The sequence below is a fragment of the Arachis duranensis genome, chromosome 5 (genome assembly GCF_000817695.3).
Source record: "Arachis duranensis cultivar V14167 chromosome 5, aradu.V14167.gnm2.J7QH, whole genome shotgun sequence".
Classification (NCBI taxonomy): Eukaryota; Viridiplantae; Streptophyta; class Magnoliopsida; order Fabales; family Fabaceae; genus Arachis; species Arachis duranensis.
This window is the reverse complement of record NC_029776.3, coordinates 13589223-13602951: the sequence shown is the minus strand read 5'-3', so window position 1 is coordinate 13602951 and position 13729 is coordinate 13589223.

Here is a 13729-nt window from a genome sequence, read left to right as displayed (position 1 = left end):
TCGTCTACCAGAAAGATGAAAGTAGAAAGTATAAAGTTGATTTAAAAAAGGGGTGACTTCTAGCCTGAGGCTGGCAGAATGAGCCTCCTCATGAGCCTGGTATCGTCTGACACGGTTTCTAGGTTTCTTTGGTTTTTGTTTTTTTTTTAATACAAAAATATTATTTATACAGAGATCCTAAACAATTTCTTTATATATAGAGTACCACTTTTTTGTTCTATAAACATAAGTGGTCCGAATGGACCTCATAAAAACTAGCCCAATATATTTTTATTGGATAGTTAATAATAGAGTTATAGTAAATTATTACCACAAAAAAAAGTCATAGTAAATTTATTGTTTCAGTAAATGAAAACATGAGTCCAAAAAAAAAATTTCATTTTCAAAAAATATAAAAATTTTAGAAAATTCCCAAAAGCCATTGTTGTAACCATAACCTTACCTTCATGTCCTGAAGTTTTGAAGAGTAGCGTAGTGGAAACTGGCAACAGAATACATTTCAAATGTACATTAAAAACGATTGCCCACTTTTTGAATTGTTTGTCGAAATTGAGGGATGTGGAGACAACTATTTTTCTTCTTGCTTCCTTCAATTTCATTGGCAACTTGTGGAGAAGCCTTAGCTGTGGGTGTTCTAAAAATCGAAACTTTTGATGTCTCTCTCTTGGATAATACGGACTTGTGGGCGGTAGAGTCAAGAGGAGTTTTGAAAGAATGAGAAGAAGGAGAATGAGAAGGGGATTACAGATATGAGGAAAAGGGACATCAAAATTAATGCATGCATTAGAAGAATGAGAAGAAGAAGGGACATCAAAAAGGGCCAGCAAAAATAATACTTTGGATTAAGAGGACTTATAAAATTCCAAAGCCTGCATTAAAGGCCTGCATTAAAAAAGAAAAAAACCAACAAAATGTTTAGTCCGTAAAGCCCAAAAACTGGTATGTACATATATTTTGAAATTGGCATCTCAACCTTTATTATTTACGCATTGCACCATGTGTTGGGGAAGAATAACAATTTTTATACAAGACCGGAATTGTCTTTGTCAAGTTGCAAAGTCATGTAGCAATGCACATACCTTTACACGTGTAGCACCTTGATAGCGGACAACAATCCACGCGGTACCAGGTTCATGGGAAGGCTCATTCTGCCAGCCCCAGGCTAGAAGTCACCTAAAAAAGGAGGCTTTGTCTTTGGTGGAAAAAGTATAATCAAGATCTTGGTGGACCAGGTAAGAATATGCCAATTCAAGGCTTAGGATTTCGTCCGATTCCGTTGGTCTGGTTAGGTTTCTGTTATAGGACCCGATTTTTATATTTTTTTGGACGAAATGGATTACGTTTTTTTGTTCAATTTAATGGACCACGAAATAGACCATATTTTTTGTCCTGAATATACTTTTTCCACCGAAAAAACGTCCTAAGTATATATATAAAAGAACCAATACATTGATAATTATTGTTAGTAAAATATTAAGTAGGACGAAAACGTTGTTGCACTATTTTTATTTTGTTATGTTCTTTAAAATAAAAACAAGCATGCGGCAAAAAGCATGCTGCAAAAAGAATAACTTGAATATTTTCCTAAGCTAATCAACAAGGTCGAAATCTATATGCCTAAGATTTTTATCATCCATGGCAAGCTAAGGTCCCAAAACTGGCACCAAGATTAGCACCATTGGCAGCAGAAAAATCACATTGCATTAGAAACAATTGAGAAAATTAAAGTGAGTTAACATTGAAAATAATTCTTGAAATTTGAGTTCAATCTTAAATTGATCCTCTAAATTTCAATTGAATTAAATTGAACCTCAAATTTTAAAAGTTAACTCAAGTTAACCCTTCAAACTATTTCTGTTAATAGAGTGTTTATGTGAAACATTTAATGACGCGCTGATATTCACAAAACGGTATCGTTTCTTTGTTGCCTAATCTTTCTTAAAACGATGTCGTCTGAGGCATATGAGGGTTAAAACACTAAAACAGAGACTATTTTCTTCGTCTTTTTGCATCTGCTGTGACAAGAAAGACCAATATCTTTGGCGTAGGCCTTCTGCAAAATTCTTTGCTATCGTTCCCTTTGGCTAGAGCAAAGAAGAAGAACATGCACACCACTATTTCTTTAAATAAAGGTTAGTAAGAAAAATATTGTGCTTTTGTGTTTAATACTCTGTTTTGTGTCTTTTTGCTATTGGTTGAAGAAAGAAAAACAAAATATTCTCTTACTCCAATTTCAGTGCTCATCTTTTACAAGATTTGCTGTTTTTAGTTACTGTGCCAATATGGTATTTTTGTTAATGCCTCAACAAAACCACCCATAATCTGAAACCAACTCAATTCCAATATTTGATTCCTTAAAACTAAACAACATCATCATTTCTCCAGCAAAAAAAAGATAGATGGGTAATATTCATACCCTATCCCAAAGACATAGTCAGGCCCAAAAAAATAGAGGTATACACAAGAGATCATACCTCCTCTACACCTACCCAACCTTAAAGAGGTTGGACTCGACAACGACGGTTTAGTCCTACTTATCTAAATACGTAACTAACTCCTAAGATATCTCCTATTTATTTAGAAGGAAGATCTCAACAAACTTTCTTAGGAAATGGTTATCCACCAGCAAAGGTGGAACTACACTAAAAGGTGATTATCCACTCTCCTATAAATATACTTATATCCTCAAGTATATTCAAGACCTAATTTACTAAAAGCCTACTTTGAACCCTTGCTAACTTAAGCATCGGGATGCCTTGTAGGTACCACCATCACCTCCTCACGAGGAACTCGAACGGCGGCACCTCGACACCAATACAAGTCGGACGCTGCCTTAGACAGAGTCTATACCTTAAGTCTAGGCCTAAATACAACCCAGTTTCAAGTAACCTTTGAAACATTAGCGCCGTTGTTGGGGACCTGAAAGTCTACACCAAATCATGACGGACAATCAATTTAAAGACGGTCACACAGCATCTGAATCAGAACCGGAACCTCATAATGATGACCGAATACTCGTGATACCTCCATGACATGAAAGGACGAGTGGCCCCCACAAAGAGGGTACATCAGAAAATCCTCCAAATTCATCCACCCAAAAATGAGGAACCCTTTATCGAATAGAGATCATGGGACTTGTACACGGGCACCATGGCCTATTAGAGCAACTTGAGCAGGAGATTAGCGATAAAGAGAAGCGGAAAGAGATTTGCAAAAAGAGGTACGATGACAAAGAGAGTTGGAAGAAAAGCTCTCGAAACTAGAGGCCAACCTTCAAAGTCGGAGTAATCGAACGGATCAGGAGGAAATCCATCTTAGAAGAGAAGATCCGTTCATTGAAGATATCATGCGGGCTAGGGTCCCTAGGAACTTCAAAACCCCCAACATGGACCTCTATGACGAAACAATTGACAGGAGACACCACCTCAGTAATTTTAAAAGTTGGATGTACCTGACATGCATCTGATGCAACTCGCTGCAAAACTTTCCCAATTACGTTAGCCAAAGCGGCGATGAAATGGTTTGATAGTCTACCGCTTAGATCAGTCACTTATTTTGATGACCTAGCAAGAAAGTTTCTCACCCACTTTTCGATCCAAAAAGATAAAGTCAAACATGCTCTTAGCCTACTAGGGGTCAAGCAAGAAGTTGGAGAGTCTCTCTGAGTTTACATGGAATGATTTAACAAAGTCTGTTTGGAGATCCAAAATTTACCCACAGAAGCAGTGATAATGGGATTAGTTAACGGTCTTAGAGAAAGATTGTTTTCTCAATCTATATCCAAGCGACTTCCGACCTCTTTGTATAAAGTACAAGAACGGGCGAAGAAGTACATTAACTACACACTGAAGATATCATAACTACACCCGCTCTGAGTTTCTCTTGTCGACATCTACAAAAAAATATGCCACACTAAAAAATTTTCACCTCCTTGTCCTAGTAAACACAAAAAGGTTGGAAGTCAGATGAAATATTGTGAGTATTATAAACCATAAGGGCTTTCTATCAATGATTGTTATGATCTAAAAAACATCATAAAAAAGCTGGTCAGAGAAGGTTAACTAGAAAGATACCTTGCGGATAGGTCTGACGAACCAGGAAAAATGAAGAAAGGTAATAAAGACGGAGGTTGACAAGATCGGACACCACAAATAGCTGATAGGCATGCACACATGGTAAATGGAGGATTTGCATGAGGATAGCAATGTTTCTGATTTATCCACAATTTCATTCACCAAAGAAGATGCTCAAGGAGTAACATCTGGTCATGACGACCCTGTCATAATTACGATGATCCTTGCCAATGCAAACCTCCATAGAACTTTGGTAGATTAGGAAAGCTCAGTTGACGTATTATTCAAGCCCGTGTTTGATAAACTCGGGTTAGAAGAAAAGAAGCTAAGAGCTTATCCAGATAACCTCTTTGGGTTAGGCGATACACCCATCTGACCTCTTGGTTTCATCACATTACATACCACTTTTGGTAAAGGCATGATATCAAGAAACTTAAGCGTTGACTACATTGTGATCAATGTGGCCTCAGCCTACAATGCCTTAATAGGTCGGACAACTCTAAATCAGCTAGCTGCAGTCATTTTCACACCTCACCTATGCATGAAATTCTCAAATTATGAGGGAATCGCAACTATAAAAGGAGATCAAAAGTTAGGAAGAAAATGTTATAATGAAAGCCCAAATCTAAGGGTAGTATAAAAGGTAAAGCAGTTAATACCATTGAGCTTGGTGGTATTCGAGCACGAGAAGAAATAAGACCATAAGCCAGGGAAAAATTGAGGAGGTTTAAATTGGGGATCAGGCAGAGAAGACAACAGACATCAGGGCCAACCTCGATAAATAATTAAAGGTAGACCTCATTAAGCTTTTACAAAAAAAACTCCGACCTCTTCGCTTGGAAAGCCTCCGATATGCCCGGGATAAACCCTGACCTTATATGTCATAAACTCGTTGTATACCCGAGCTCACAACCTGTTCAACATAAATGACAGAAGCTCGGCCCTAAAAGAGCGCAAGTTATAGAAGAACAAATACAAGCCTTATTAGAAGTCGGGTTCATAAAGAAGGTAAAATATCCTTTGTGGCTAGCTAATGTAGTCCTGGTGAAATAACAGAATGAAAAATAGAGAATGTGTGTTGATTATACCGACCTCAATAAAGCTTTTCCCAAGGATCTATACTCTCTTCCCACCATTGATGCCTTGGTAAACTCAGCTTCAGGATATAGGTACCTTTCCTTTATGGATGCATACTCAGGTTACAACTAAATCCCGATGTACAAGCTAGACCAAGAGAAGACATCTTTCATCACTCCAAAAGCTAACTATTGTTATGTAGTAATTCCTTTTGGATTGAAGAATGCCGGAGCCACATGTTAATAACTAATGAACAAGGTGTTCTCACCTCACCTTGGAAAATTAATGGAAGTGTATGTAGATGACATGCTTGTCAAGACCAAAGAAGACGCTAACCTCTTGTCCGACTTAACTGAAGTATTTAAAAAATTAGGAAGCACAGGATGAAACTAAATCCCTCAAAGTGTACCTTCGCAATAGAAGTCGGGAAATTTTTAGGTTTTATACTCACTCGAAAGGGTATTAAAGCCAACCCAGACAAATGCAAGGTAATATTGGAGATGAAAAGTCTGACCTGTCTCAAAGAAGTCCAATAATTAAATGAAAGGTTGACAACCTTATACAAATTCTTGGCAGGATCAACATTGAAATCTTTCTCCCTATTCTCAAAACTCAAGAAAAAGGAGCTGATTTGAACGGACTCATGAATGTGAACAAGTCTTTCGAGACTTCAAAAATTTTCAGAGTCAATCACCAATCCTCACCCGACCTGTTCCAAGGGAAGAGCTCGTGTTGTACTTAGCAATTGCAAATAAGGCCATAGCCTCAGCTTTAATCCGAGAAGATGAAAATGGGAAGCAACCAATATATTTCGTTAGCAAGGCCCTACAGGAGGCATAGCTAAACTATCAAAAGATAGAGAAGTTTGCATATGCCCTTGTTATCACTTCTAGGAGACTTTGACCTTATTTTCAAACTCATATTATAAGAAGTCCGACTAATCAACCTATGAAGCACATCCTATAGAAAATGGATACTATAGGCCAGATGTTATAATGGGCAACAAAGCTAGCCGAGTTCGACTTAAGGTATGAAAGTTGGATAGCAATCAAATCTCAATATTTAGCCAACTTTGTGGCCGATTACATTGAAGCTCATGGAAGGCCTGTAGCCTAGAACTTATATGTAGACGAATCATCCAGCAAAGCTAGAAGTGGAGCAAAAGTTATTTTGGAGAATGAAGAAAGAACTCGGATAGAACTTTCATTGAAATTTGAGTTTTCAGCCTCCAACAATCAAGTCGAGTACGAAGTCTTACTTGCTGGCTTGAGGATAGTCAAAGAAGTCGGGGCAATAAAGTTGATTGTGTTTAGTGATTCTCAAGTAATAATCTCTCAAGTTAATAGGACTTATCAAGCTAAAGATCCCAACATGAAGAAATACTTAGAAGAAATATGGGAATAATTAGCTCAATTTTCGGAAAAAAATTTTTGACATATAGCTTGGGAATCAAATATCCGAGTTGATGCCTTTTACAAGTTGGCCAGCACCAAACCAGGGAGCAACAATAGAAGCTTGATCTAGGAAACTCTCCACACACCATTAGTAAAAGAAGTCAACAAGTTAGCACAATGACCATATCCAATCTAAGTTTAGGTTGAATGACTCCCATCATCGAATATCTCAAGTTCGATATCATCCTTAAAGAAGAAAGAGAAGCAAGGAGGCTCATAAGGGAAACACAAAGCTACACCTTAGTTCACAATGTTCTCTTTAGAAGAGGAATATCCATATTTCTACTAAAATTTGTCCCGACCTCCAAAACTACTGAAGTTCTAGAGAAAGTCCACAGCGGCATATGCTAAAACCACCTAGGAGCACGGTCACTAGCTAAAAATGTTATCCGAGCTGACTTCTTTTGGCCAACCGTACAAAGGGAGGTAGCCAACTTCATTAAAAAGTGTCCGTGTTGGCAAAACCATGCTAACCTCCACATGGCACCCCCAGAAGAGCTCATCAGCATCACTTCGCCTTGGCCATTTGCAAAATGGGATTTAGACCTCCTCGGATCATTTCCAAATGCCCCCGAAAAAGTAAAATATCTCATAGTATGTATTAATTATTTTACTAAGTGGATTGAGACAGAACCTCTGGTAACTATCATAGCTCAAAAAAGTCAAAAGTTTCTTCTACAAGAATATTGTCACCAGGTTTGGAGTTCCACACTCCATCACCACAAAGAATACAACTCAGTTCACCGACTCTGCCTTCAAAATCTTGGTGGCAAGCCTCAAGATTAAGCACCAGCTCAGTCAGTAGAACACCCCTAATCTAATGGACAAGGAGAAGTTACAAATAAAGTCGTGTTAGCCGGGTTAAAGTGCCGACTACAAGATGCAAAGGGAGTATGGGTTGACGAGCTTCCTCAAGTCTTGTGGGCATATTGGCAACTCCCCACTCAACAACTGGGAAATCTCCTTTACGACTTGCCTACGGTATGGAAGCCATGATTCCTATAGAGGTCACCAAAGAATCCCCACTGGTTAGATTCTATAATAAAGTGGGAAATGTCCAAGCTCAAAAAGAAGAATAGGATCTCCTCCCCGAAGTCCAAGAACAAGCTCACATAAAAGAGTAAACATTGAAGCAAAGAATGACCTTGAGGTATAACAAAAAAGTCATCAAAAGAAGCTTCGCTACGAACGACCTCATACTAATCCGAAATGACATCAAAGTATAGAAGTCGGGCAAAGGAAAGTTGGTTGCAAACTGAAAAGAGCCTTACAAGACCATTGAAGTCTTAGAAAAGGGTTATTATAAAGTATCAAACCTAAAACAGAACGAGCTTCCAAGGTCGTGGCACGCATGTAACTTTAAAAAGTACTATAGTAGAAAGCGCACCTTGCTCCCTGGTGTACTCTTTTTCCTAGCTTCATGGTTTTTTTCCGAGAAGGATTTTTCTAGAGGGGGTTTTAACAAGGTAGCATAGGAAGGGCTAAGGGTAATGCAAACTTTTAGTAGCAAGAAAACTTATGTAACTCATTTCTTCTTATTGATGATATCTCATTAACTTTTCCATTCAAACGCATTAATTTAAGCTGGAAAATCCGAAAAAATCATTGCCCGACCTTGATGGTCGGCAAGATAAACCGACGAGATATAAATTAGTGTAAGAAGTTATATAAGCAGATCGTGGTCCGACCTCGTTGAAATTTAAAAGAGTTAGGCCTAAAACGAATCGCAAAATTAACCTGTTATAACTGACCACATAAAGTCGGGCCACAATAAATTAAGGGAAAATAGTACTGATCTCATAACCAAAGGACCAAGATAACGACAAACTTACTTAGACGATATCTTTAGCAACTTAACAAAATCAGAATAAAAAAGTTATCAAGTGATTTAGAATTTTATTAAATCACAGAAAACTAAACAAACTATGCCAAATAAAGACATTCTAAGGAAAAATATATACAGCCATTCATATGACAAACTACCATATATTAAAAGAGTGGGAAGAGTTTGTTTTAGTAGCAAAATAAAAAGATTGTTCCAACTTCAACTAATACAAAACAAAATTGTTCACGAAAGACCCACAGGATGAGCCATCCAAATACTTTCAAACTAAAACTAGAGGGAAGGAATTTGTTCACTGAAAGTTAGGTTAAAAATATCCTCGGGTTACACAGTAGAGGTTAGGAGATTTTCAGGCTGCATAATGGAGATTCGAAGTGTTCCAGGTTGAGAAATAGTAGGCTCATCACCCATCCGAGTAGGAAAGCCCTGAGAAGCTCCCTCGACCTGAACCTCCGAGGTCTTTGGGTGAGGGATAGAAGTGTCCTTCTCATCTTGAGGTGCATGGACTATCTTCCCATGCACCACAACGTTGTAAGGACTAATGAGGGAGAGGTCCACCTCAGGAGTTACAACTCGTAAACGAGCCTTCAAATTTTCCATTAACCCGTCCATTTCTTCAGCTATAGTCTCCTCCAGCTCTGCATATTTCTCCTTAGATATGGCAACCTTGTTTACCAAATCAAGTTTTTCCCCGAAGACCCTACTGTAACCTTTTTCAGCCTTCTTTTTTAAGTCTTTCACCATAGCTAAGGCGGCATCAAATTGTTTTACCCTTTTCCCAAGCCTCGCCAAGGTAAAAAAAAAGTGACTCTTTCTCACCCTCCAACTCTTTTTTTGATTCCCTTAAAGATGCCACCTCGGCTTGTAAATTAGTCAAAGTACGTTGAGTGGTGCCAAGGAGAATTTTCTCCAATTCCCTCAACAAAGAAGTACACACCTCAGCCATCTGAATTTCCCCTCGAGCAAGTACCTGAAGGATCATCCATGCTAATAAAGCTTTGTGGAATGATGTATTTTTCACACCAAGCCACCAGCATTGAAGCCTTCCTCATAAATGCCCACTGATTTAGCAATCTTACATTTTTTTACTATGGTAAGGCACCCAAGTATGACTTAGAATGGGAGGAAAGATCACCCAATTTTCAATGGCCTCTTTTAGTTGTATGCTTTGTGCAATGATATTCTTTCTGGCAGACCGAAGCATTTTCATAGCAGCTGACTTACTACATGATATCAAAGTCGGGTTACATTAGCCACTAAGACAAATCAACAAAACCGTATCTACAAAATTGAAAAAAAAAGCTACCTAGTTCGGATTGAAGTTGACTCGAATTTGCTAAAAATCTCTTGGTATGCATATAAGGAGTTCAGCCCTAATACTCTTGGAACAAAGTGACTACACTCTTCTCAACCTCATCTAAGTCGTCCAAGTTATATTTAATTATTATAGAATGTTCTTCCCAATACAAAGAAAAAAGGGGCTCATCCCCCTCACCCAGAAAGAAAGGTCGAATACTCTTAACAGAACAGATTTTAAAAAACTAAGTTTTAAAGTCATGGAAAGAATCATCAAAAATGGCAGAAATTTTCCTCCCTTGAACATCTCAAAAGGAGATTCAGCACTATTTTTTGGAGCTAAAAGGTTTGGTGAGGATAAAAAGATAAAAGAAAACCTTAAGAAAAGGAAGGACGTCAAGTTTTTGACAAAAAAGTTGGTATATTTTCAAGAAATCCCAAGAATTATGATGAAGTTTGGAAGGGGAAACATTGCAGATCTTGAGGATCTCGGACTAAAAATTAGAAAAAAGAAAGCTAACTCCTGATTTTGTAAAGAAGCAATCATACACGTAGATGAGACGACACTCCAACTTATTAAGTCGAAGAAAACAAACCCTTTCCTCAGGGTCAGCAACCACCATTTCATACTTTCTCTCATCCTTCCGATTTAGACATAACCTATGATGCCTACAAAAGATTTTAGTATACTCGTTATCAATAATAGGGACAAGAGTAAGAACAGATATATCTACCTAAGTCAGGTCGGACGGGACTTTAAAAGACATGTTGTGAATAATTTATCGAGACATAAAAATTATACCTACAATATAATAAAAGAAAAATCATCACTACAAGTCGGCAAGCCAAACAACATAAAAAAGTCCAAAGAGGTCGGGTCATCTTCAACAACACAAAGGAACGTTGCCGTTTCTACAACCTCCGAAATACCAAGAAATAGCATTTCCAAATATGAAAATGGTGACATCTTTAGTAGATAAAAAGGACACCATTTGGGGGAAACATGGAGTATAACCCCACGTCCAAATTTACATAAGTAACAACAATTGAAGTCGAAGTTCCAGAAATCCAAGTTCAAGAAAAGAAGCAAACTTTCAAAACTTCGATTTTCGAATATGACATAGAAATCTCAAAAACAAACAAAAAATTTAAAGCAAAAACTTAGAGCAAGAAGTTTTGAAAAGGTTAAAAACCCAAGACATGAACGTTCCACTCAAAAGTGCAAACAAAATTTTCTAAGTCTCAAGATAGAGAAAATCTTGAATCCAAGAGTGTTTGTAGGAAGACAATTTGAAGAGATTTATTGAAAGAAAGAAAATAATGAGCGCAAACGTTTCAGAAGAGAGGCGAAAAAGAAATGAATTTGAGTATTTATAAGACACTATGGGTAAAACGGTGATTTCATGACCCATCATTTATGGTGCACAATTACCAAGGTAACCGTAGAGTAACATGTGCAAGATGTGAAAAGATGTAACGTCTTTTAATTTACAACATGTCGAATATCTAACGTGATCCCAAAAAGGCGGTCTATCTGACCTGATGTGCTAATCTACAAGGAATTAGTTTGATCTATAAATACTTGAGTCTAACCTTGTAAAGATTGGATTCAAGCAGGGGCACTATTCATACCATAACCCAAAAATATACCCAAGCCCAAAAAGAATAAAGGTCTACACAAGAGATCATGCCTCCTCTACACCTATCCGACCTCAAAGAGGTCAGACTCAACAAAGACGGTTCAGCCCTACTTATCTAAATACGTAACTAACTCCTAAGATATCTTTCATTTATCTAGAAGAGAGATCTCAACAACTGCCCTAAGAAAAGGGAATGGTTATCCACCAGCAAAGGTGAAACTACACTAAAAGGTGATTATTCACTCTCCTATAAATACACTGACACTATCAGGTATATTCAAAACCCAATCTACTAAAAACCTTCTTTGAACTCTTGCTAACTTAATTATCAGAGTTCCTTGTAGGTACCACCCCCACCTCCTCACGAGAAACTTGGAAGGTGGCACCTCAACACCAATACAAGTTAGACGCTGCTTCAGACGGAGTCTGGGCCTCATGTCTAGGACTAAATATAACCCAGTTTCAAGTAACCCTCAAAACAGGTAATAATACGTCGGATTCAAACAAACAGAATGTATAAAATCGTGCAAAAGGGCTGGCTATGAAGACCCTTTTACTTATTGGCCATGCTCTTCTCTCGTTAAACACCTCGGCAAAACCACCTCTTGATGGGACATGCTCATTTAATTGCTGATACCTTTACTGACAAATTATTTTTTTTGTCTATTTTTAAACGGGATTTTTTTGTTTTGTTTCTTTGTTATTCTTATTGTGTGAAGTACAGTTGTTTTGGAGTGTAGTATTCCATGGAGCAAGTAGCAAGAGACCCTAATAACTATTTTAACATCAGGTCTGTTCATATTACAATTTGTGGAACACTTAGAATGTACTCATATTATGATGTTTTTGTTGGTTACTATTACTCTATGTTTCTCCTCCAACACAACAACAAACTCAATTTGAAAATTTGGCTTTCTGGTTAGGATTTTCAAAGGGTTAAATTGACCCTATCATAAATTTGTTATGTTAGACAACTGTCATACCACTTATTAGTCAGTGTGTCACTTGTCATATTTCAGTTAAGCATTCTGCTAATTTAGATGAATGGAGGGGCTAACATGAGTTGACTTCTAAAATTTTGAAATAATTTGTGTTCCATTCAAGGATGCACGTCTAAGTTATAGCTTGTAGCCCTTCAACTCCTCGGGCGTTAATGAACCGCTGAGGCTGATCCTCGGAACTGGAACTCCGGCGTGAAACTTGCAATAAAGACTCCGACGCTCAAGTCAGTAAATTCCTTAAGAGCTAGAAAAATAAAGAGTAAATAGCTGTAAGGCGAGTATTATGTTTTTTTTTTTGAGATTATAGTGTTGTATCCCTCTTGGGGAGCTGAGTGATCTCGTTATATAGCCACTGTTAGGTTAGCCTTCACAACGGTTTGCCGAGGTAATTCTCATATTATTCAGAAGGCTTATCGTTGTTTTCGAATATGTATCCTCAGCGTGTTTGTGTAAGAGGATTGACCGTGTGAGCCCCAAGCGTAACATTTTTTGGAGGGGGCTTAGTTTGTGGGCCTGAGATGGGCTTTGTAGTTATTTTTGCTGCCGCTAGATTCGGTGGAGACGTGTGAATGCCTGGAAGTGGGACGGTTAGTGTTACCTGTTTTGTCTTAGTAACTTCCCTCCCTCGTATATTTTTGACTTTTTGCCTTTTAACCTGTTCTTTTCGAAGTAGGGAACTATGAGTAAGAAAGGTGAGTAAGTTTGTCTTTTGTCATTTGTTTATAATTTTGCTGTTGTTTGTGTTTGTCGTGTTATGGGTAAAAAAGGAATGATTGTGGTGGATGAAGTTGATCCTTATAGTTGGGTTGATAGTGACGTTAGGAGTCGTGTATCTACCTTTAGTACTGTTGAGCTAGTCTCTCAGTTTAATGAGTGTATATGGGTAAGGAATGGGGAAAATCTTGAGGTTAGGATTTTACCTTGCGGTGATGGTGATAGAGTTTGTGAGTGTAGATCCGATTGGTCATACTTTTATATCTATACTTGTATGTTAACTAAGTTGGGTATGAGACTTCCTCTCACTGATTTTGAGTGTGGAGTGCTATCATAGTTGAACTGTGCCTCCAACACAGTTACATCCTAACTCATGGGCATTAGTTTGAGCTTTTAAGTGCTTGATGGAGTATCTCGAATGTTAGCCTTCGCTCAGTTTATTCTTTTCCTTGTTTCAGGCCAAAGGTGTATTGAAAGGGGGGTGGGTTAACCTAAGTAGTCATCCAGGTCATAGTGTGTTTAGTTTGTATAAACAGTCGTTTAAAGATTTCAAGGAAATGTTTGTGAAAGTTGAAGTTGGTGAGGAGTGTTATCCTTTCTTTTTGCATGATTTATTAGAGGAAAGATTCCC